At 34.9% G+C, this 23,250-nt stretch overlaps 1 long non-coding RNA gene across 1 annotated transcript in view; it reads right to left on the bottom strand.

The window, feature by feature from the left end:
- Nucleotides 1–23,250, bottom strand: part of LOC118017049 — a 153,308-nt gene that overhangs the window by 128,410 nt on the left and 1,648 nt on the right. The gene's annotated exons all lie outside the window — the stretch shown is intronic.

Below are 23,250 nucleotides of genomic sequence, written 5' to 3' on the forward strand. Positions count from 1 at the left end.
TGTCAAAGTCTGTATTAAAGCTGTATTCTGGACTCCTTGCTTATGTGCCAGAGTCTGCATTCAAACCTAGTTTCCTAATATTTCTCTGTTACTATCTTGGGTTAACTGACACTATAGGGCTTAAATCATCTGGTGATTCCTTTTTCATTAAAGGACCAATGATTATTGACATTTCCTTTTAATAATAAGATGTTTGGGATGATTTCTTATTTAAAAGGTAGGCTAGGGCGCCTGGGTGGCTCAGTCATTAAGCGTCTGCCTTCGGCTCAGGTCATGATCCCAGGGTCCTGGGATCGAGTCCCACATCGGGCTCCCTGCTCGGCAGGAAGCCTGCTTCTCGCTCTCCCACTCCCCCTGCTTGTGTTCCTGCTCTCGCTATCTCTCTGTCAAATAAATAAATAAAATCTCTAAAAAAAAAAAAATAAATAAATAAATAAAATAAAAGGTAGGCTATATTTAAATTTGAATATTATCTAATAAATTGATCCTGGCAAAGGGATGGACCTAAAATCTAGAGTGTTAAGGTAATGTTGAGGTAATTCTCAAAAACACAAAGATGTTCATGATGCAGAAGAATACATTCTAGGACAACAAACTCTGGATGAGAAGTGAGGATCACAGGCTGAGATTTTCCTAATAATATCTGTTTGTCAGGATGATGAGCTAATACAGGAATGTGCACGTATAGAGTAATTACAAAATTCCAGTCACTATTTGAAGTACTTTACATATAGTTACTCATTTTATCTAACAACCCAGCAAAAGAGAGACTAGTACAAGAAGCTAGAATTACTTGGAGAAAGAAGGACAATAAAAATACTTAATAGCAGATTGTAAACCTTTACAGTTTTTGTAGAGATTGTCCCTAATTTTAGAGCCTGCCATGTATCCTGGACACTATGAACTAAATTAAGATCACCAAAATTATGAAAAACAGAATATAACCTTTTTTCTTTTAAATTTCCTGGATCACAGTTACTGAAAGGGTACATTCCCACTCTATGAGTGACAATCATAAAATGAGAGAATCTTTGTCATCATTTATTTAAAAAAATCATTACATAAAGGAAAAGCTTTGTTCCAGTGTAGATGAAAATAGCCATGGTACCTAACTATTGCTGCATAACAAATTACTGCAAAATTTAGTGGGTTAAGACAAGAAACTTCATAAGGTCACACAGTTTCTGAGGGTCAGAAATCCAGAAGTAGCTTAGCCATGTGTCTCTGACTCAGTGTATCTCATGAGGTTGCAGCCAAGTCGTTGGCTGGTCTACATCTCTATGAATGAAACTGGAGAATCTGTTTCCAAGCCCACTCACATGGCTGTTAGTAAGAGGTTTCAGTTCCTTACCAAGTGGGCCTCTACAGGGCTTCCCCCAGATGGAGTGATATGAGAGAGAGAGCAAAAGAGAGTGAGAGAGGGAGAAAGTTGGAAACTATCATCTTTTATTACTTAAACTCAGAAGTGACTACCATTCCTTCTGCAATATCTGATTCACCAAACAGACCAACTCTGCTATAATTCACGATGCTGTGATTACCAGGAGGCATTAGGGGCCATCTTTAAGGCTGGCTACACAAAGCCCTTGACTTGGAATCTAAAGATTTGGGTTAATAAAATCATTTGGGTAGTAGGGGAGGATGAAACCTCTTCTCTTACCTTCCCCCAAATTTCTATTAGAAAAGATGACCCTTGCCCTTCCCTTAGAGGTACTGGATATACTCCCGATTTTGTCTAATCCTTGGGAGACATAGTGTATTTGAGAAATGATGCACTCAATGCTACCCTAAAATCCTGAATACCCCTGCTTCTGTGCATTCTCTAGTTAAAGCAATGAATTTACTAGAAAAGCCTATTGTTAATCAGAAGGTGAAGCAGTTTTCTTAATGGGAGGAACTGAACAGAATAGCAGAGCAATTGCACCTTTGAGATGCTACATTCTTCATTCTCATCAAAGTTCCCATTTATCCTTCTGGGATCCACAATACAGTTTAGCTCTTTGAGAATTTATGAATTCCTCTTTGATGTTTTCCTGAAAAGTTTTCTATATGCTTCAAGACAGAACACTGAATTAAGTTAGCCCCAAGGTGAACCTACACTCAAGGCTAAGAGTCTGTTCTTTATTCAATCTTAATTAGGCTAGTAGAAGCGATGTAGTCTAGAATGACAATAAGGTGTGTGGCTTACTATTGTATAGAGAAGGTTTTACCAAGTGTAACCTTGCTTTAAGCTTGCCTCTTTAAACAGGATTTTTTAATACGACACACATTTTTCAATGTATTATTAGGTACACCAATGTATACAGTTTTAGAATAGACTCACAATCAAGGGGAATTGAACAAGCAACAAGTATTTTTGTGCTAAGCTTTACTGCTCAGAGTGACTACTTACATGGAACAAATGTAGTTCAAACATCAGCCCGTCTTTTCTTCATTTTTTTTTTTTTTTAAGATTTTATTTATTTACTTGACAAAGAGAGAGAGTTAGTGAGAGCAGGAACACAAGTGGGGGAGTGGGAGAGGGAGAAGCAGGCTTCCCGCCGAGCAGGGAGCCCGATGCGGGGCTCGATCCCAGCACCCTGGGATCATGACCCGAGCTGAAGGCAGATGCTTAACGACTGAGCCACCCAGGCGCCCCTCTTCATTATTTTAAGAGAGAGGCTCTTTTTTTCCCTTATTGATTTTTCTCTGCTCATTACGGATCATTTCATCTCTCTTTGATTTGTTTCTCTTACTGATTTGGTACTTCTTGTAGGTGCTTCACTTCTCACTAATGGCAATTGCTGGCAATTGACCAAATATGACATGATTACTGAATTGAAACTTTTTACATCATTATAGCTCAATACTGGTAAATGCAGTTTTATATGCTCCAAATTAGCTTTTCTAATAGTATTAAAAGTGTAGAGGTTACCAAGGACAAAATCATAATAAAAATGTCCAACAATAAAATCAGAGTTTAGATCTCTCCTGATACACTATAAGGTAAAATCATTTTGCTTATCTAGAATTAAGTAAGGAAGAAGATTCCACAAACATCCCTGTACTTAGTGAATAACTATGTTCAATCACTGGGATTTGTTTTCAACTTGGTAATAGAACTGCAAAAATTAAATTCATACTATATGGTAACTATTTGACCATTGAATAAATAAACCAAAGAAAACATTGATTTTTTTTTTTCTCTTTTAGATGTTGCACTTGACAAACTTAGTCAGTAATTGTCAGTAATTGCTAACTTAGTCCATCTTGTCAGTATGGAGTGGCAGAAAACAGATTACATCTACTGTTTCCTAACCTGTTTCTATGGCTTATCAGAGTTACTGACTCTTCATTTTTCCCCAAAGTTTGCATTGGCAATGTAACATTCTACAGAATATGTGCCTGTAGCAGAAAATGGAAATACATTCCCTTGTGAAATGTGCATATTTTGGAAACATGGATAGTCAGATATAAGAGGGATGAGGCATAAGAGATGGTAAGAGGGAAGAAGCTAAAACAAAATCTAAAAAATCAGAGTATCATGTGATTTTTGCCATACTTATGAGGGCCCTAGAAATGATATATACATCTTATAACAGGACACAATAATAGAAACTGTAGAAAATATAAGATACAGAGCTGTGTACTGAGATTTGAATTCTTATTTGAATACAGACCTTTTTTTCTTTTTTCTGTTTGAGCATATAAGTATATGATCATTTATATGAATGATGTAAGTCAACACCTTCTTAATGACTTCTTTTCCCATTCTCCTCACTGGTTTTGTTGTACTTTACTACTCACCTTGAATCCCTAGCCTGCAAACATGTTCAGTCCTTTCTACTCCTTCCAGAAAATGGACAAAATATCAATGTTTTTCAGCTTCCACTTCTTTCTCTTTTTTTGACATAGACTCTCAAGAGTAAGCTACACCCACTTTTTTCACTCTTCTGCCTCTCAGCGAGTCCTGAATTCACTGCACTGTATTTTCTTCCTCTACCACTCCACTGAAACTACCTGAAATTGACTCCTGTATTGTGAAATAGACTTCACTTTTCACCTGCCTTGATTTCTTTGTGATATCTGTCTTCCTAGATATTCTCTTAATACTTAAAATTATTTATCTGGTGGCTTAGCATTAGTTTTTCATCTGCTTTCTTTGTTCCTGTTACAGTTTTATATAGTCCCTTCCATTATATCCACTATATAAAATTATTTCTCCAGTACTAAACTTTCTCCTGAATGCAAGGCTCATTTTAGTTGACCTATTAAACTCTGAACATCTGTTTAGTTTTCCAATAGAAATCTCAAGTATATTATATACAAAAATAGTAATATTAATCATTATCATATTAAAGTTATGATAGAAATAGTAATATATTTCATATACAATATCTGTTTTAATTTCTATAATAAGCCCTTCAAAGGAATTACTCCACATGTTTTATCATGAATGAAACTAAGAAAGATTAAGTAATGTGTACAGTGTCAAAAACCAGTAAGAGCAAGTGCAGTGATTTGAAATTCACTATTCCATTTGAATTTGACTGCTAAATTCTACTGCTTCTCAAAATAAATTTTATATAGAATGAAACCTGCTTTTCTGTCTTGTTTAAAGCTCAGTTAATGGCTGCAGCATCCAACAATAACTCATACCTGAAATCTAAGACATAATTCTGACCACAATAATACCCACATACAATTTATATATGAATTTTGATAAGCTGGCATCAAAAATGTCTTTATATAAATTCTCTTTTTCTTCCCTACCCTTGTTCAGCCTTTTCTCTCAGTTCTAAGTCATTTTCCACTCATTACCTGAGTTATTCTTAAACTTAAGATTTTCATATCATTCCCTTGAACAAAAGCTTCCAGTTATTCTAATTGCATATAGGATAAAATTCATACCCCCAATCCTCTCATTCGTATACCCATTATCACTGCTAGTTAGATCCCTAGCCACTCACTCCATGCCCTTTTGGATTTAGATTCACTCCATCATTGTTTGGTGTGTGAACATGCCAGCCATGTCACATCTTCTCTTATTCTTTTGCTAAGTTCTTCCTTCTGACCTTATTTTCTTCCCTGACACCAGTTCATCTCTATTCATTACTGATATATTTGGATTTGAATCAGTTGGCTATATATGTATCTTCTAAAATAAACTGACAAGTTTTCAGGGCAAGAGTCAGCTATTCATTTTCACAGAGCCCATCTTTTTCCCCTAGAGACTCCATCATCTGGAATTTCTTGGACATAAAAGCTCAGACTGAAATCGTTGTTTCACAGCAACAGTGGGATAATAAGAGAAAGTTTCAACATTTATATATGAAGTCTTGAGATCCTAGGAAGAATATAAAAGTGAGAATAATCATAACAACTTTTTAATAAATTACAATGTGACAATGATATATGCAGAAATCTCACGATTACATAGAAACATTTCAGAACAGTTATAACATGGAATTGATCTTTAACCATTTTTGAAATAGAAAAATAGAAAAACAGATTATACCTAAAGGAGATCAGAAAAGCATCACATTTCTTAAAATCTACAGCTGTATTTTTTTTTTTTTTTTTTTTTTTTGAGAGAGAGAACATGATCAGGGGGAGGGTCAAAGGGAGAGGGAGAGAGAGAATCCTAAGCAGGCTCCATGCTCAGTGCAGAGCCCAGAGTGGGGCTCGAGTTCAGGACACTGAGATCATGACCTGAGCCAAAATCAAGAGTTTGACACTTAACCAACTAAGCCACCCACGCACCGCACTATAAATGTTAAAATTAAGGACACCCCTACAAAAATACAAACTTGACACAAACACATTCCAACCATGCAAGGGAAAAATGGAATGAATAAAAGTCTTATTTTAGCAAAATTCATAAAAAAAAAAGAACCCATAAGGAACCTAATGACATAGAATGTAAAACCAACCAAGAAAAATAAGATAAATAAGAACTTATTATAGTAAGTGTAAATTAAGATTAAAACCCCTTCCCATATTATTAAAGAAAAAAGGACGGGGCGTCTGGGTGGCTCAGTTGGTTAAGCGACTGCCTTCAGCTCAGGTCATGATCCCAGGGTCCTGGGATCGAGTCCCGCATCGGGCTCCCTGCTCTGCGGGGAGCCTGCTTCTCCCTCTCCCACTCCCCCTGCTTGTGTTCCCTCTCTCGCTGTGTCTCTCTCTATCAAATAAATAAATAAAATCTTTAAAAAAAAAAAAAAGAAAAAAGGAAAGTAAAATGCAACTATAGGTAGTTTACACTAGAAAAACTAAAACTAAGCAAATAAATAAGACATAGACAAAAATATATGATAAAGGCAAATAAAAATATTTTAAGATGGCAATTTTATATTAAATGACAGTACTCAGGAAAAATGTCTTACATTGTATTAATGGGACAAACGTAAATCTTTTAATGAGAAAAGCCATAAAATTATAAGCATTTATAAACACTCATTCCTTTAATGTAGGAAAATATATAAAGCAAGAGTATTAGAAACAAAGATTGTCACCTTCCTCCTTTCCAAAACAGGTTAATGTTAGGAGACAATAAGTTATTTACCCCAGAGTTGAATGCTTGAGGAGTCAGAGAAATGATAGAAGAGATTCGAATATCATCCTCAATATTCCTAGACTTTTATACCATAACCTGTATAATCTTTTTAAATTTACAAATATTACTTATAAAATCAGTTATGTTTTTTCCACAAAGAAAATCTCAGTAAAATTTCCAAATAGTTACTATAAAGGCAGCGTTTCCTAACTTTAGTGCAATCACATCTATTTTTAAAATTAATATAAAATAGGAAATTTAAAAAAATCAATCTTCTAAGTAATTTTTCCTAAAAGGGGAAACTAAATTTTAAAAAGTCTGTTTGATATTAATACTGATGAAAACATTACATACATGGAATACCTATAGGATTCAGCCAAAGCTGTACACAGTAAAAAATATGGATCTTAACTTTTATTATTAGAAAGAAGATATGGAAAGCGAATTATGCACTTAAGGTAGATAAAAAGTAGTAAAATATATCAAATAAATTTAGATAGAAATTAAAGTGGATTTTTTTTCAATTAACATCTTTTGGTTTTGGTTTTATGTAAATTCAAGTTAGTTAACATATAGTATATTATTAATTTTGGGGTAGAATTTAGCTTCATTAGTTGCATATAATACCAAGTGCTCATTACATCAAGTACCCTCCTTACTGCCCATCACCCCATCATCTCATCTGCCCCACCCACCTCGCCTCCAGCAACCCTTAGTTTGTTCTCTATAGTTAAGAGTCTCTTAATGGTTTGTCTCCATCTCTATTTTTATCCTATTTTATTTTTCCTTCCCTTCTTCAAAGTAAAACCCTCAAAAAAGTTAGTATGTAGTCCCAGTTGTCTATATTCATTTTTGTTGCCTGTCCTTTTGATGTCATATCCATGAAACCACTGCCAAGACCAATGTCATGAAGCTTTTCCCTTCTGTTTTCTTCTAGGAGTTTTTATAATTTCATGTTTTATATTTAAGTATTTAATCTATTTTGAGTTGATTTTTGTGGTATTGTGTAAAATAAGGGTCCAATTTCATCCTTTTACATGTGGATATTCAGTTTTTCCAGCACCATTTGTTGAAGAGACTATCCTTCTTTCCTTGTGTATTTTTGACACTCCTGTCAAAGGTCAAGTGACAACATATGTGTGGATTTATTTCTAGGTTCTTTATTCTGTTGTATTAGTCTGTATGTCTGTCTTTATGTCAGTACCATACTGTTTTGATTAGTGTAACAATATATTTTGAAATCAGGAAATATGATGCTTCTATCTTTGTTCTTTTTCAAGATCAATTTAGCTATTTGAGATCTTTTGTGGTTCCATATGAAATGTAGAACTGTTTTTTTCTAATTCTGCAAAAAATTGCTTTGAGATTTTAATTACATTGAACTTAAAAACTTCTGCAAAGTAAATAATCAAGATTGAAAAATATTTTTTGGGGAAAAATATTTTAAAATTATATATTTGATAAGGGGTTAATCTCCAAAATATATAAACTCCTACAATTCAGTAACCAAAAAGTAATAACCTGAATAAAAAATGGGCTAAAGATTTGAAGAGACATTTTTTCAAAGAAGATATACAAATGACCAAAAGGTTCATTTTCATTAATAATCAAAGAAATGCAAATCAAAACCACACTGAGATATCACCTTACACTTGTTAAAATAGCTATTACAAAAAAAAAAAAAATGACAAATGTTGGTGAGGATGTGGAGAACTTGGAAGCCTTATACACTGTTGGTAGGAATGCAAAACGGTGCAGCTACTATGGAAAACAGTAGGAGGTTCTTTGAAAATTAAAAAAAAATAGATCTACCATATGATCTAGCAATATCACTTCTGAATACATATTCAAAAAACTGAAGTCAGGATCTTAAAGAGATATTAGCACTCCTATGTTGCAGCACTACTCACAATAGCAAAGATGGGGAAACCGTAAATGTTCATGGATAGATGAATAACTTTAAAAAAATGTGGTATTTGCATGCAATGGAATACTATTTGGCCTTAAAAAAAGACACTACTGTAATCTGTGACAACACAGATGAAGCTGGAGGACATAAAGCTAAGTGAAATAAGCCAGACACAGAAAGATAAATACTGCATGATTCTACTTAGATGAGATATCTAAAACAGTCAGATGCATAAAATCAAATACTAGAGTGGTGGTTACCAGAAGCTCAGGGGGATTAGGAAAATGGAACGGTTAGTTAAAAGGTATAAAGTTTCAGTTAAATAAGATGAATAAGCTCTAGAGGTCTGCTGTATATTCAATGATAATTTATGTATGCTTAAAATTTGTTAAGATTTATCATCTTGTATCATGCTAAGTATTCTTATCACATTAAAAAAAAGTTAGCATGGGGGCACCTGGGTGGCTCAGCCGTTAAGCGTCTGCCTTCGGCTCAGGTCGTGATTCCAGGGTCCTGGGATCGAGCCCCGCATCGGGCTCCCTGCTCCGTGGGAAGCCTGCTTCTCCCTCTCCCACTCCCCCTGCTTGTGTTCCCTCTCTCGCTGTGTCTCTCTCTGTCAAATAAATAAAATCTTTAAAAAAAAAAAAAAGTTAGCATGATTTGTAAGACTAAGAGCTGGAATTTTGAAATGACCAACAGAACAAACTTCTAGAGAGCCTGATAAAAAAAGTCAAAGAGAGAAATAAAAAATAAACATTATCAGTTAGAATACAAATATGACAGATAAAAATAAAATTAAAAATTATAATGGAACAAAAGGATATCGTTAAATTTAGTAATATTTTTATAAGAAATATATGGTAGCAGAAGCTATCAGAGCTGATGGAAAAATGTAAGAAACCTAATAAACCAAATACTATAAAATAAATGGAAAAGCAAGTTAATGATCTACCTTGTTTCTTATTCTATGTTATTTAAAATATTTAAGAGCACAGATTTTTTAAAAATTTGCTTTCCAATTTATTTTAGAAATCTAATTATACCCTGACACCTAACACTGATGAACAGAAAATCATACTCGTTTCATTTATAAAGGTGCAATGGATTTGTACTTTACAAGAGAATTAGGTCCTGAAACCTAAGGTGAAAATCTGTTTAATATTTTAAAGTACTCCTTAAAAGTCCCTTAAAATACTCATAATAACATAATATGTTGTTCTGTGTTTGTAAAACAAGTCAATACTGATGTAGGAAAGATGTTATTAGGGTTCGAAGCCGAAGGCCAAGAAAGAATGATGCAAAAAGGTAGTTTTATTAAAGCACCAGGACAGACCTGTGGGCAGAAAGAGCTGCACCAGGGTCATGAGGAGTGGCCCATTATATACTTTGAAGTTGGGAGGTGGTTAGGGATAGAGTATAAGTCTCTAAGGAATTTTGGAAGCAAGGTTTCCAGGACCTTGAGTGGGCTAGCTATTGTTGGAAAAAGGTCATTTATTACCATCTAATAAAACCTTAGTCATGAGACCCTTCAGATGTATACCGGTGGGCCATATGCTTGGGAGATGATTGCCAACACATATCTTATGTATCTTAGAGGATTTAGAGACAAAGGAAGTTTCCAGAGGAATTCTTATATGTTAAAGTAGACTTACAGGATCCTGGTGGAAGGGGAGTTCAGGCTAGGATTGCCTTTTGCCGTTAGCAAAGTATTAACACTGAGGCAGTTGAGTCCCTAGAGGAATGTCACTCTGCCTGTTTCAAGGACTTGTCAGTGGGCTATAGGTAGTAAGGAAATTTAATAATTTTTCTTCTGCCTTTGTTTCCAACATCAAATACTACCCTGTATATACACCAGATTACAACAGGTTAAATATTCACTTTGCATTTAGGAACCCCATTAGTTTAAAAATACATACATTTAAACACTAGAATAAAAAGTCATCTTAGAAGTCTTCCAACAATGAGAGGCAAACAGGAATGGAGTTTATATGAATAGAGAGATTCCTGTCTCCCTATATCATCCTATTTCAGAGGATGTATGCATTGGGTCAAAGGGCAGAAAGAAGTGCCCCTACTAGTTAAGATTTACTATGTAGCAATTTTGCATTTGAAGGAAACTTACTTATCATGATAAAACTATATCCAGAGGGGTCCTGGGTGGCTCAGTTGGTTAGGCCTCTGCCTTCTCCTTTGGCTCAGGTTGTGATCCCAGGGTCCTGATATCTAGCCTCAAGTTAGGCTCCCTGCTCAGCTCAGCAGGGAGCCTACTTCTCTCTCTACCACTTCCCCTGCTTGTGCTCTCACTCTCTCTGTCAAATAAATAAATAAAATCTTAAAAAAAAAAAACTATATCCAGAAAACAAATGCACATTCTGTGATTTAAGTGAGATGGGGGGGAGGATAAGGATGTCTACTAACATCACTAAAATTCCAGAATTTAATATTGTATTAGAGGTCATAATTGGAGCAATATATCAACTGAAATGAATGTTTAAACTTTAAAAATAATGAGGCAATTTTTCATTATTTCCAAGAACATAATGCTTAATGAGAAAAATAAAATTATACTAAGAAAAAAACCCTATTAGATGTTCTAGGAGAGTTTAGTGAAGTTCCAGGCAAATACTGATTTATCTTTCATATACTATATCTTTTTGAAAGTGAAAAAATAATTCAAATTTACAATAATAGTGAAAACTATAAAACACATAGGCATAAGCCAAACAAGAAATGTGTAAACCTATAAAATAAACTGCAAATCTTTGCTTAAATATATAAAAGTTAAGGGAAATATATACTGTACTTTTAGATGAAAAGATTCCATATCATAAAAACAAAATGATTCAACAGTGAATGCCAAACTCAATAAAATTCTCAGAGGGATATTTGGGGGAGGGAACAACAAATTTATTCGACAGCTTATCTGAATGAGTAAATGTTCAAGAATACCCAGTAGATTTCTGAAAAAGAAGAAAATTAAAATAAAGCTGAAATAATTTTTAAATGTGGTATTGATACAATAATGGACAAAGAGGTCAAAAGAAGCAAGTGAGGAGTTAAGAAAAAAACACAAACATATAAGGGAAATTTGTATATGAAAAGGAGAAAAATTTCACTTCAACAGGGAATAAATAATAGGGGGATAATTCTAGTCTTATGCCATAATGAAAATTAAACTATAAATGACTGGGCATTTTAAAATATTATGTAAAACAGATAGTATTAGAAAAAAATATTTTGTAATGTGCCTAAGACTTTTCTAACGATGATATGAACAAGATGCTGTAGAAGATAGATTTGACATTAAAATTGTAAACTTCTGTATATTACCAGAACTATAAACAAAACTAAAAGAAGTGACACAAGGAACAAATATTTTCAACATATATGAAAGAGTTTATATCCATGATACATAAAGAGATCCCACAAGTCATAGTGGAACAGGCTGTTTAGAAATCTAGAACCAATTTTCACACAAAGTGCAAAGATGAAAGTACAAGAATGCTTATCACTGGAGTGCTTCTAATGAGAACATATTAGAAACCCTCCACATGTTCATCAGAGAATTTACTTATATTTATCATAGTGAGAGTGTTTTAAAGCATAAGTTTTGTGAAAAATCAGCTTGTTTCATATCCTTTCCAAAACTTTGTAAATGTCAATCTTTTTAAGCTTAGCTATTTTGGTGGCTATATAGGGTTACCCCATTATTATTTCAACATGCATATCTTTTATAACTATGGGGGTGAGGTCTTTTCATATGCTTATGGTCATATTGGATACTATCTTTTGTCAAGAGCCTATTCAAGTTTTGCTCATTTTTCTGGGTTATCTTTTTCTTATAGATTTATAGGATCTCTCTCTCTCTATATTTAGATAGGAATTCCTTAATGAATGTATTGAAATATTTTCTTTCAGAGTAAAACTTGCTTTTTCACTCTCTCAGTGGTGTCTTTTCATAACAGAAGTTCTTAGATGTAATGAGCACCAACATCAACAGAAATGAGCACATATCCACAGAGCGACATGTTCAAAAATGGTCCTATTGGTTTTATTCATAATAGTCAAATTTAGAAACCATTCAAATGTTCATCAGCGAGAGAATGAATTAAATTATAAACAATAAAATGGTGCATCAATAAAAAAAATTACAGCTACCTGCAACAACACAGCTCAATCTCACAACCATGGTTAAAACAACATCTACTCTAGCAGCACAGATATAGATCTATACTCCAGGACAGTGATAGATTAAACAAAGACAGAAAAAAAATGCATACCATCTAATCTCATTTATGTGAAATTCAACAACAGGCAAAATTAATCACTCATAAGAGAAGCCAGAGCAGTGTTTACCAGTGGTTCTCAATTAGGAGTGTTTGTGTCCCCAAGGGGGACATGTGACAATGTCTAGTGGTTGTCACTGCAGGGGGAAGGGGTGCTACTGCCACCTAGGATTAAAGGGCAGGGATGCTGCCTATTTAGATACTGTCTTTCATTTTCTTATTTTTTCTGCCTTGGACAGATGCCTAAGAAGCAAGGGTGAATAACTAATTTAATCCATTAATGTCTACAAAGCAAGCATCAAAATTGGGCATGCAAAGAAGGAAGGGAGAAAGGAAAACTCTAAAACAAGGCAGAACTAAAACTCTTGTTTCATAATATTAAAAGGGAATATAGGCATTGATAAGAAGAGAGAATAGAATGAGGCAAGAGTCCACTTTTTTTATACTTAGTATTTCTGCTTCATTCTTCCTAATAATTTTTTGTTTCTTCTTTATGCTACCAATATTATCTGTTTCCTAAGGATATTTATTACACTTAAATTATTGAAATAGTTTCTTTATTAATTCTGGTTTGTTTAGGCTGCAGTGTTAACTTTTATAGATGTGTTCTTCAGATTTCTGGTTAATTTTTTCCTGTAAACTGTGAGAGTTGGAGAAAATTCTAGGGATGAATTAACTTTGGCCAGTCTAGATCCTTTGAATGATATGGAACGCCCAAGGCAGAGGGTGCCTGCGGTATCTCTGCATTCAAGCATCTCCATTTGCTATCCCATCAAAATGTGCCCTAATGGTTAGCAAATATCGTTATAGCTCTTACAGGGCACTATTCTTCCAGGAGATCACTATGTAAGTGCAGTGGTTCTTAAAATGGACTGTACTTTATAATAACCTTGGATGCTTTACAAAATATGCTTTAGTCCCAGTCCCAGAGAATCTCATTTACTTGGTTTTTTTGGCCCTGACATCAGAATTTTTTTAAGTTCCCTAAATGATTCTAATGTATAGACAAGATTGAAACTAATTTTACAATCAGAAGATTCAATTTACAGAAAATAACTCATCTTATCAATCTGTTTTAACCTTTTCCTAGTAGCCTACTGTAGTGGTTCTTAAACTATAGCATGCTTCCAGATCATGTAGTGGGGTTGTAAAATTACAGATTGCTGGAATCAACCCAAAGTTCCTGATTCAATAGCTTAAACTGTCACCTGAGAACCTTCATTTCTAACAAGTCTCCAGGTGATGCTGATGCTATGGACTCCACTCTCTAAGAGAACAACTGTCCTACCGTTGAATATTTATACTTACCCCTAACTTATAAAAATTTTATAAATTAATATGTTGCTGATAATTACTTTATCACTTTCTAAATAAAATTATTTAAGACAGTAAATACAGCATGAACATTAAGTAAAAATAATTTTAAGTTTACTGAATTAAATTTTTTGTTTAAGAAAATGGCTTGAAACTTTAGGGCACTTATGGAATTAAGTAGAAAAATCCTAGAATGCTGAGAAACTCACATTGGAATTTACTGTTCTGACCTGAAAATTTGGAAACTATAAATAAAATTAATTTATTAACCTTTGTAGTGATCTTAAAGTTTTTCTATATTTTCTTAATTTTCTTAGTACTTGAAAATATACACATGGACACATCATTTCCTCATAAACCTCAATGAAAGATAATTTTAAACATGATATAATAATCACAGCAGAGATTAAGCTATTGGATTTTGATTTATTGTCTGTATTAAATAAATCAAACAAAATAATCACTTTGGAGAATGTTTTGTGAGGAGTATGCCTGAAACAACATATACTGAGAGTTTATTAAATGATCTTGAAGATGTAGGATAATTGTTATTTGTCCTGTTACATCATAACTCTCTAATAATGTTAAGCCATAAATTGACTTAGGCAGTTGGTTAAGTTCAGATCATATAATATAGACGTGTGTGATGTCCTTTAGCACTGCATATTGTTTTTCAGAGCTAAAAGCTAAAAAAATGCTAATGAATACTAAATATTCTAGATGTGACTACTGTGACCTCACCTAATGATTTACTTATGTTTTTTTAAGCTTTGTAAAACAGAAGCTTCAAAGCTACAACCTATAAAACTTTACTTTCCAAAGGGAATTCTGACTTAAGTCAGCCTTACATGGAAGCCTAGCTTGTAAGTACATGTATGGCATTATGCTGCTGACAATCCTGTCTTTCAAGGAGGCTGTCCAAAAATGATAATGAAGACTACAGAGCTAACACAACCATTTTACTGAATCTAAACATAGTGGGCTAGAAACTTGAAATGTTTTTATTTTTTTCTGTTCTTTGCCTTCAACTAGCCTCTATCAAGTCTCTTTTTCTCCACTTTTCTCCTTAAGAACATCTTTGAGTCCCTAGTAGGACAAAAGGGATATTGTCCTTTAAATAAACTGCAAGTATTTGGGTCTCCATGTGTCCCCAGATTTCGTTAGAACACAGAGTATTTAAGCCTCCTTGTCCCCAGTTTTTGTTCCTATTTACCAATTTCCAGGTACAGGAAAGACCTATTCACCACCCTGTTTTATCAGTTTTGGAAAACCAAGAATGTCAATCTCAGAGCATGAAATTCCAAAGCAATTCTTTCATTCATTCATTCTTTCTTTCTTTCTTACTGCAAATCTATCTTTTAGATTCAATTAAATATTTTTCTGAAATACACCTGTTTGGAGTTCAAAGTCAGCTGCTCCTAAATATATGAGTTGATCATCTTGCACAGTTTAAAATATTATTTAGAAAAATACAAAATAAAATATTATAGATCTATTAGATTGGAAGCATTACAGAACTGTATAATTAGGGTGTTGAATCTCCCATACCACCATCACAGAGTTATCAAGATTCTCTACCATATAAGTATAAAAGAAAAAAATAGGGAAAAAGAAAGAACTTTATCTTAATTAGATGCTTTCACCAAATCTATGCTCTTCTGTAGAGCCATCTCAATGGTAGAAACTTAATAGTATGTTTGACTTTAAACACCATATAATGAACTTTCAGAAGAGGTGTGGATGACCTAAGAACATTAACATAGGACACAGATAGTGTATGCTCCTATTTACAATATGAAGAGTTAAAATGATAAAAGTTGAGCAAGAGATGTAAGTTGACTAAAGGGTAATTAGGGAAAATACACTAGAGGAAAAATGTTTTAAATTAGATTCCGAGGGAGGAAGAAGCCCAGGGAAAAAAATTAAAGATGGCGTATGCAAAGGGGAAGAGTACATCAGGATTGACACAATAAATATTGAAGTGAGAGGAAGGTCTAGACTAAAATCTCTTACTCTCTCAGGTTGGCCATTAACAATTCATTTCCCTCCCTGGTGTCTCCTCCCAGGTTTCAGTGGTGTTATTTCTAAAATCAAATTCTTCCTTTTCCTGAACATGTTGGAGGATGGAGGTTTGGGAGAATGAGTACTTTGAGTATGACAGATTCATGAATGCAAAGACGAAGTGGGGTTGCTTGGGGCTCAGTGGTTTTTCCCAAGCTGTTGAGACCCAAGAAGACTAATGTCCCAATGTCTGCTCTAGAATTTCTCTCCTCGTTAGCATGAAAAGGATTTTTTAGCTTATCAGGGAAAAAGGAAACGTGCGCACACTATGTATATTTCTTAAACTAATATATCTGCTTGTCCCTTAATAACTCAGCTTTTAAATGAATATTTAAAGATGCAAATCAGTTAATAATATACTTTTTCACCATTTCTTATATCCTTTTGTGATAAGCAATTTTCTTCATAGGCATTCTGATTTCAACAGAGTGGTCTAAAATCTAATTCTGAAATTCTCCTAATGTATCTTCTAGACATACCACCTTTACTTTTAACAAAACACTACTCTCTAGTGACCAGAGAAGAATGTCTAATACCTGCTTTAATTTGAACAGGCTAAGATCTGCAGTTTGCAGACACTTACCTCTTTGTCACTTCAAAGTATAAATCTGCAAAATTAAAATTTTCCAGAATGAGATTAAATTTCCCAGACCTCATTACCACTCTTTAATAATACAGTATTCCTCAGAATGACTTTTCATCACTAGGTTGTACAAAGAGCTTTCAACCCAATCTGTACTACAAAAACAAAACAAAACAAAACAAAAATCAACAAAAAGAACAAAAATCGTAGTAGTTTTCTCAGATTCAAATATTTTGAAACTCTAGCTTAACTTGAAGCTGCACTGAATCTCATAAGCATTCTTGTATGAATCTTATTTCAATTTTATCTCTCAATTTAAAACTCTTTAAGAGCAGAGAATTTTAAGAAATACTAAAATCTCACTCATATAACACTGCCCCATTTTGGTAGGAGTAGTTTTGTGTAAAATGATATAAAAAGACCCTGATTTGTCAATACATAATACAGAAGAGTTCTGCACAATTAGACACTCTTGTTTTACCTGTTTAAGGGAATTGTTTAAGGATAAATTTACGTTAGACATAATGGAATTCAGATACAATCAAGTAAAATTAAGATCATGAATTCTTGCAGTAACTTATTATTTTTATAACATTGGGGATTTTCTACCCTTACCATATATAAGCTCATTTATTGTTTTCACTGTTTTTTCTTTACAAAGCCTGGCAGAGAAGTTAGATATGCCAATTGGTGTCCAATAAAAACCAGTAACGCAGTTGAGGTTAACTAGTGTAGATTCTATTACATGGAATGAGTTTTGTGTTATTTAGTCCTATGGATGAATAAATTTTAAAAATGCATTTTGCTTATTGAAGGGTAATTATTTAACTTAATATTTATAAAATTTTAACCCAATGTTATACATCAGCATTTGTATTTCATTTGCTTGAAAATATCTTTATTTCATCATAGTTTTTGGAAGGTAATTTTACCACTATATAATTCAAAATTAATAGCTTTTTATTTTTTTTAAAGATTTTATTTATTTATTTATTTGACAGAGAGAGAGAGCAAGAGAGGGAACACAAGCAGGGGAAGCAGGAGAAGGAGAAGCCAGAGAGGGAGAAGCAGTCTCCCCGCTGAGCAGGGAGCCTGATGCAGCTTGATCCCAGGACCCTGAGATCATGACCTGAGCCGAAGGCAGAGATGCTTAACGACTGAGCCACCCAGGCGCCCCCAAATTAATAGCTTTTTTAAAAAATTTCTTTTAGCACCCTGAAGATGCCATTGCATTGTCTTCTGGTCTCCACTGTTTCTACTGAAATGCATGCCTCCATTTCTATCATTTTTTTTTTCTTTTGGTATGTAATGCATTTTTTTTTTCTATATCTCTTTTCAAGATTTTCTATTTTGGACGCTGATATTTGTGACTGTCTATATGACTCTGATATGCCTAAATGTGGTTTTCTTTTTATTTACCTTGCTTACTGCTCTCTGATCTTCCTGGCACTATGAGTGAAAGTTTTTCAGTTGTCATTTTTTAAAAATATTTTATTGCCTCGCTATATTCTGATTTTACTTTTGGAGCTCCAATGTATATATATTAAACTGCGTAATATTGTCCCATGAGGTCATGAGGTTCTGTTCATTTTTCTTCAATCTTTATATCTCTGTTCCAGAGACTATAATTTCTGTGTTCCAAGTCCCTCCAAACTGGAGAGGTTCAATCTCCAAACTCTGTCTCCTCTAAGAATCTTATTAGGGATTGGCTTTAAGCTTTTTAAAGTGGGTCTAGAGTGGGCCTTTCTCTGGGTGTGGCCTTCTTCACACAGCTGTTGTTTGGCCTGATTTCCATGTTGTTAGGAGGTGTTAAGGTCTATTCAGTATGTCTGGGTCAAAATTCCAAAGTCCCCAGCACTCCTTAATATCTTAATATCTCTATTCTGCTCTCACCTCTGTAGCAGTTACTCTCTTATAAGACTTGAGTAGCCATGTCTATGGTTGTCTAGCCCAGCTCTCAGTCAAGGACTTATAGGAAACCCCCATATGAATTGCATGACCCCTCTATTGAGGGAACACTTCCCTCAAACAGGTAAAACAAGAGTGTCTAATTGTGCAGAACTCTTCTGTATTATGTACTGACAAATCAGGGTCTTTTTATATCATTTTACACAAAACTACTCCTACCAAAATGGGGCAGTATTATATGAGTGAGACTCCTTTCCTTAATCTCCTGCCCCACAGATTCCAACCACCTCAACCATCCAGAACTCTCATCTCTACCTCCTTAGATGAGAGAGAGAGACTTCCATATGCTGACTGAATTTCAGGTCACTGCACTGGAGGTGGGAAATTTTCCCTAAGCAGAGGTTCTGAGCAACTGTGGAATCACCTATTTCTTTCCTCTCAGGAACCATAGCCCATTTGTGTGGCCATTTTCTTTTAGATATTTAATTCTGACATTTGTTCATGTTCCTCCTTGGTTATGCAGTGCCTACCCCAATAGCACCATCCTCTTATTCTTGAACTGTTGCCCTTTAGCTGTCTATCTGACATTCCAATTCTGCTTCCATATTCTAGCTTTCAGTAAATTCTCTTGGCCTCTTGGTTACATAATCACTTCATATTCTCTTTTTCTGGACTATTTAACTCTATTTCTTTTAGGATTTCGGGATATAGACAGTCCCCTGATATGGAAGTTTCTGCCCCTTAAAATGTAAGGCATTCTTTCTGCCAGATATGACTATGAATGACTATGATAGTTGAACCATCCTCCTACCTTCCCTCACCCTTATGGACAAGCAAGGGGATTTTGACACCAGGAAACACTAAACCTTGTTTGCTATTAGAGTGAACTAAAAATGAAATGCCTATCAATATAAATTTCCTTTTTCTTTGCTAACAAATAGAATTTAGCTAGAGACTAGAATACATCCAACTAAATATTAAAATTCCCAGATTCCTGCAAGCCAGAAGTGGCCATGTAACATTTCCCTCCAATGATATGCATGTCAAGGGCATCAGGTAGAATTTTGTGTAATGAGCTGCTTAAAAAAAAAAAAAAAAAAAAAAAAAAAAAAAGACACACATGGCTTCCATAGACTTTCCACTCACCCACTCTGTTTCATGAAGTTCTGATCTTAGACTTGAGAAGAACATGACCCAGAAAACTGTGAGATCCCAGAAGAAGGAGACGTGCCTGGTAAAAATGAACTAAATCTGTGGCCTAGAACCAAGCCTATACAGAGTCAGCTTCTATCAGTCAATCTCAGCTTTACCAAAGATGTGAGAAATAAGTGCTTATTTGCTATATGCCATTGAGATCTTTTGGTATTGGTTATGCAGCACTGATTCCAGCAAAGCTGGTTGAGACAATAAGCTAGACTCAAATATTGGAAACTCCTAGTTAGGAGAAGATAGAAATGTAGGAGGACAAGCCCACCTCTACTGCTAGACTGCCTGCATTCACTGCCCAGCTCTATTTTCATTCAGCAGATCTTCACGACTGATTATCCTGTGTCTCAGTTTCCTTAATTATAAAACAGGCATAATAATGTGTTTTCTGGGCGCCTGGGTGGCTCAGTTGGTTGAGCGACTGCCTTCGGCTCAGGTCATGATCCTGGAGTCCCAGGATCGAGTCCCGCGTCGGGCTCCCTGCTCGGCAGGGAGTCTGCTTCTCCCTCTGACCCTCCCCTCTCTCATGCTCTCTGTCTCATTCTCTCTCAAATAAATAAATAAAATCTTAAAAAAAATTAAAAAAAAATAATGTGTTTTCTTTGTGAGGATTAAACAGATAATAGTTTAACATATGATAAGATGAAATCTAGTACATAATAGATGCTTAATTAGTATTTATACCAAACTGAAGGATTTAGATTTTTCCCAGCAGGCCATTGGTTTTTAACTATATTTTCTCAGAAGACTGTTGTATGTCAGCTGAGGTGTTCCTTAATAAATCAGAATAATGGTGGCCTTTTCCCAGTATGCAGATTAATTTAAGTAAATTTATATAAATTCCTTGTTATAAGATTTTTTCTTCCCTATGTGTGTTTTTTTTTTTTTTTAAGATTTTATTTATTTATTTGACAGAGAGAGAGACACAGCGAAAAAGGGAACACAAGCAGGGGGAGTGGGAGAGGGAGAAGCAGGCTTCCCACAGAGCAGGGAGCCCGATGCGGGGCTCGATCCCAGGACCCTGGGACCATGACCTGAGCCGAAGGCAGATGCTTAACGACTGAGCCACCCAGGTGCCCCCGCTATGTGTTTTTAAATCTCTATTGGTTGGCACAATTTTGTTTGCAAGCCAAATGAAAACAAGTAAATGAATATGAGGTATTATTATTAACAGAACCAATTCAGAAACACTAATTATACCTAGTATGATAATGTTTTTTTAAATAGACATGTGTGGCCCAAATTGTCATTTTATATTACACAAGCAAAATACAGTATTTTCTCTCAGGATTCCTACTCCTAGTTCCTGTGATGAAATTGAAAATATTTTTTTTTTCCATTACATTTGCAAATAATAGTGTTCTTCCAAGAACACAATAATTTGTAGATGCTTTGCATGCTTAAGATCACTGTTGCTGAGGACTCAGAATCTCTGGAAAATCTACTTGGTGTTAGTTTTTTGATTGGTTTGTTTGTTTGTTTGTTTGTTTGTTTGTTTTAGGAGAAATCTGAGCTTGAAAGCAACCTCTTCGACCTCAGCTGCAGCAACTTCTTCCTAGAAACATCACCAAAGGCAAGGGAAGCAAGGGCAAAAAATGAACTATTGGGACTTCATCAGGATAAAAAGCTTTTGCACAGCAAAAGAAACAGTCAACAAAACCAAAAGACAACCGACAGAATGGGAGAAGATATTTGCAAATGATATATCAGATAAAGGGCTAGTATCCAAAATCTATAAAGAACTTACCAAAATCAACACCCAAAGAACAAATATTCCAATCAAGAAATGGGCAGAAGACATGAACAGACATTTCTCCAAAGAAGACATACAGATGGCCAACAAGCACATGAAAAGATGCTCAACACTGCTCGGCATCAGGGAAATCTAAATCAAAACTTAAATGAGATACCACCTCACACCAGTCAGAATGGCTAAAATTAACAAGTCAGGAAATGACAGATGTTGGCGGGGATGCAGAGAAAGGGGAACCCTCCTACACTGTCAGTGGGAATGCAAGCTGGTGCAGCCACTCTGGAAAACAGTATGGAGGTTCTTCAAAAAGTTGAAAATAGAGCTACCCTATGACCCAGCAATTGCACTACTGGGTATTTACCTCAAAGATACAAATGTAGGGATCCAAAGGGGTATGTGCACCCCAATATTTATAGCAGCAATGTCCACAATAGCCAAACTATGGAAAGAGCCAAGATGTCCATCGACAGATGAATGAATAAAGAAGATGTGGTATATGAAATCTTGCCATTTGCAACGACATGGATGGAACTGGAGGGTATTATGCTGAGCGAAATAAGTCAATCAGAGAAAGACATGTATCATATGATCTCACTGATATAAGGAAGTCTTAATCTCAGGAAAGAAACTGAGTGTTGCTGGAGTGGTGGGGGGTGGGAGGGATGGGGTGGCTGGGTGATAGACATTGGAGAGGGTATGTGCTATGGTGAGTGTTGTGAATTGTGTAGACTGTTGAATCACAGACCTGTACCTCCAAAACAAATAATACATTATATGTTAAAAAAAAAGAAGATAGTAGGAAGGGAAAAATGAAGGTGGGGAAATCGGAGGGGGAGATGAACCATGAGAGACTATGGACTCTGAGAAACAAACTGAGGGTTCTAGAGGGGAGGGGGGGTGTGGGAATGGGTTAACCTGGTGATGGGTATTAAGGAGGGCACGTATTGAATGGAGCACTGGGTGTTATACGCAAACAATGAATCATGGAACACTACATCAAAAACTAATGATGTAATGCATGGTTATTAACATAACATAATAAAATTTAAAAAAGGAAAAAAAAAAGAAAGTTTACCCTCACAGTAATATATAAAGTTTAATTGAAAGTAGAAAGGGCTGGGACCCAAGCAGGCTACAGGACAACCCTAGTAAGATAAAAAATGATTCCTTGTCAGAAGCACAGGAGAAAATCGTTAATTAATGAAAAAGATGTTAGGAAAGTGGATAATTTGACAACATCTGAAGCCGGTGGCAAGGGAAAGGAAATAAATCTTTAAACTTTAGTGCAAATGAAAATCACTCTGAGACCTTAGTAAAAACGTGCAGATAGTCCTTGTCCCCATTCCCAAGAATTCTAGCTCAGAATTTCTGGAATAGTGACCTAGAACCTACAGTTTAAACATATTCCATTTTTGATTCTGATTCAGGTGGCTGAGAGTCACATTTGGAGAAAAATTAGAACATAATATACTCTAATCATTTGGAAGCATTAGTTTGACTTTGCTACTTCAATTATTTAGCACTTTGTATGTCCCAGTTACTGGCAAGGATTGATGCAGATGGTAAACCGATGGTGAAGGATGACTCCAAGATTTCACGCTTAAGCATATGAGAGAAGAATAATGCCATCAATCAAGATGAAGTACACACTGGTAAAATGACATATTGTAAGGAAAGAAAGATGATGCATTTGTT

The sequence above is a fragment of the Mirounga leonina genome, unplaced genomic scaffold (assembly GCF_011800145.1).
Source record: "Mirounga leonina isolate KUSES-001 unplaced genomic scaffold, KU_Mleo_1.0 Mir_168, whole genome shotgun sequence".
Taxonomy (NCBI): domain Eukaryota; kingdom Metazoa; phylum Chordata; class Mammalia; order Carnivora; family Phocidae; genus Mirounga; species Mirounga leonina.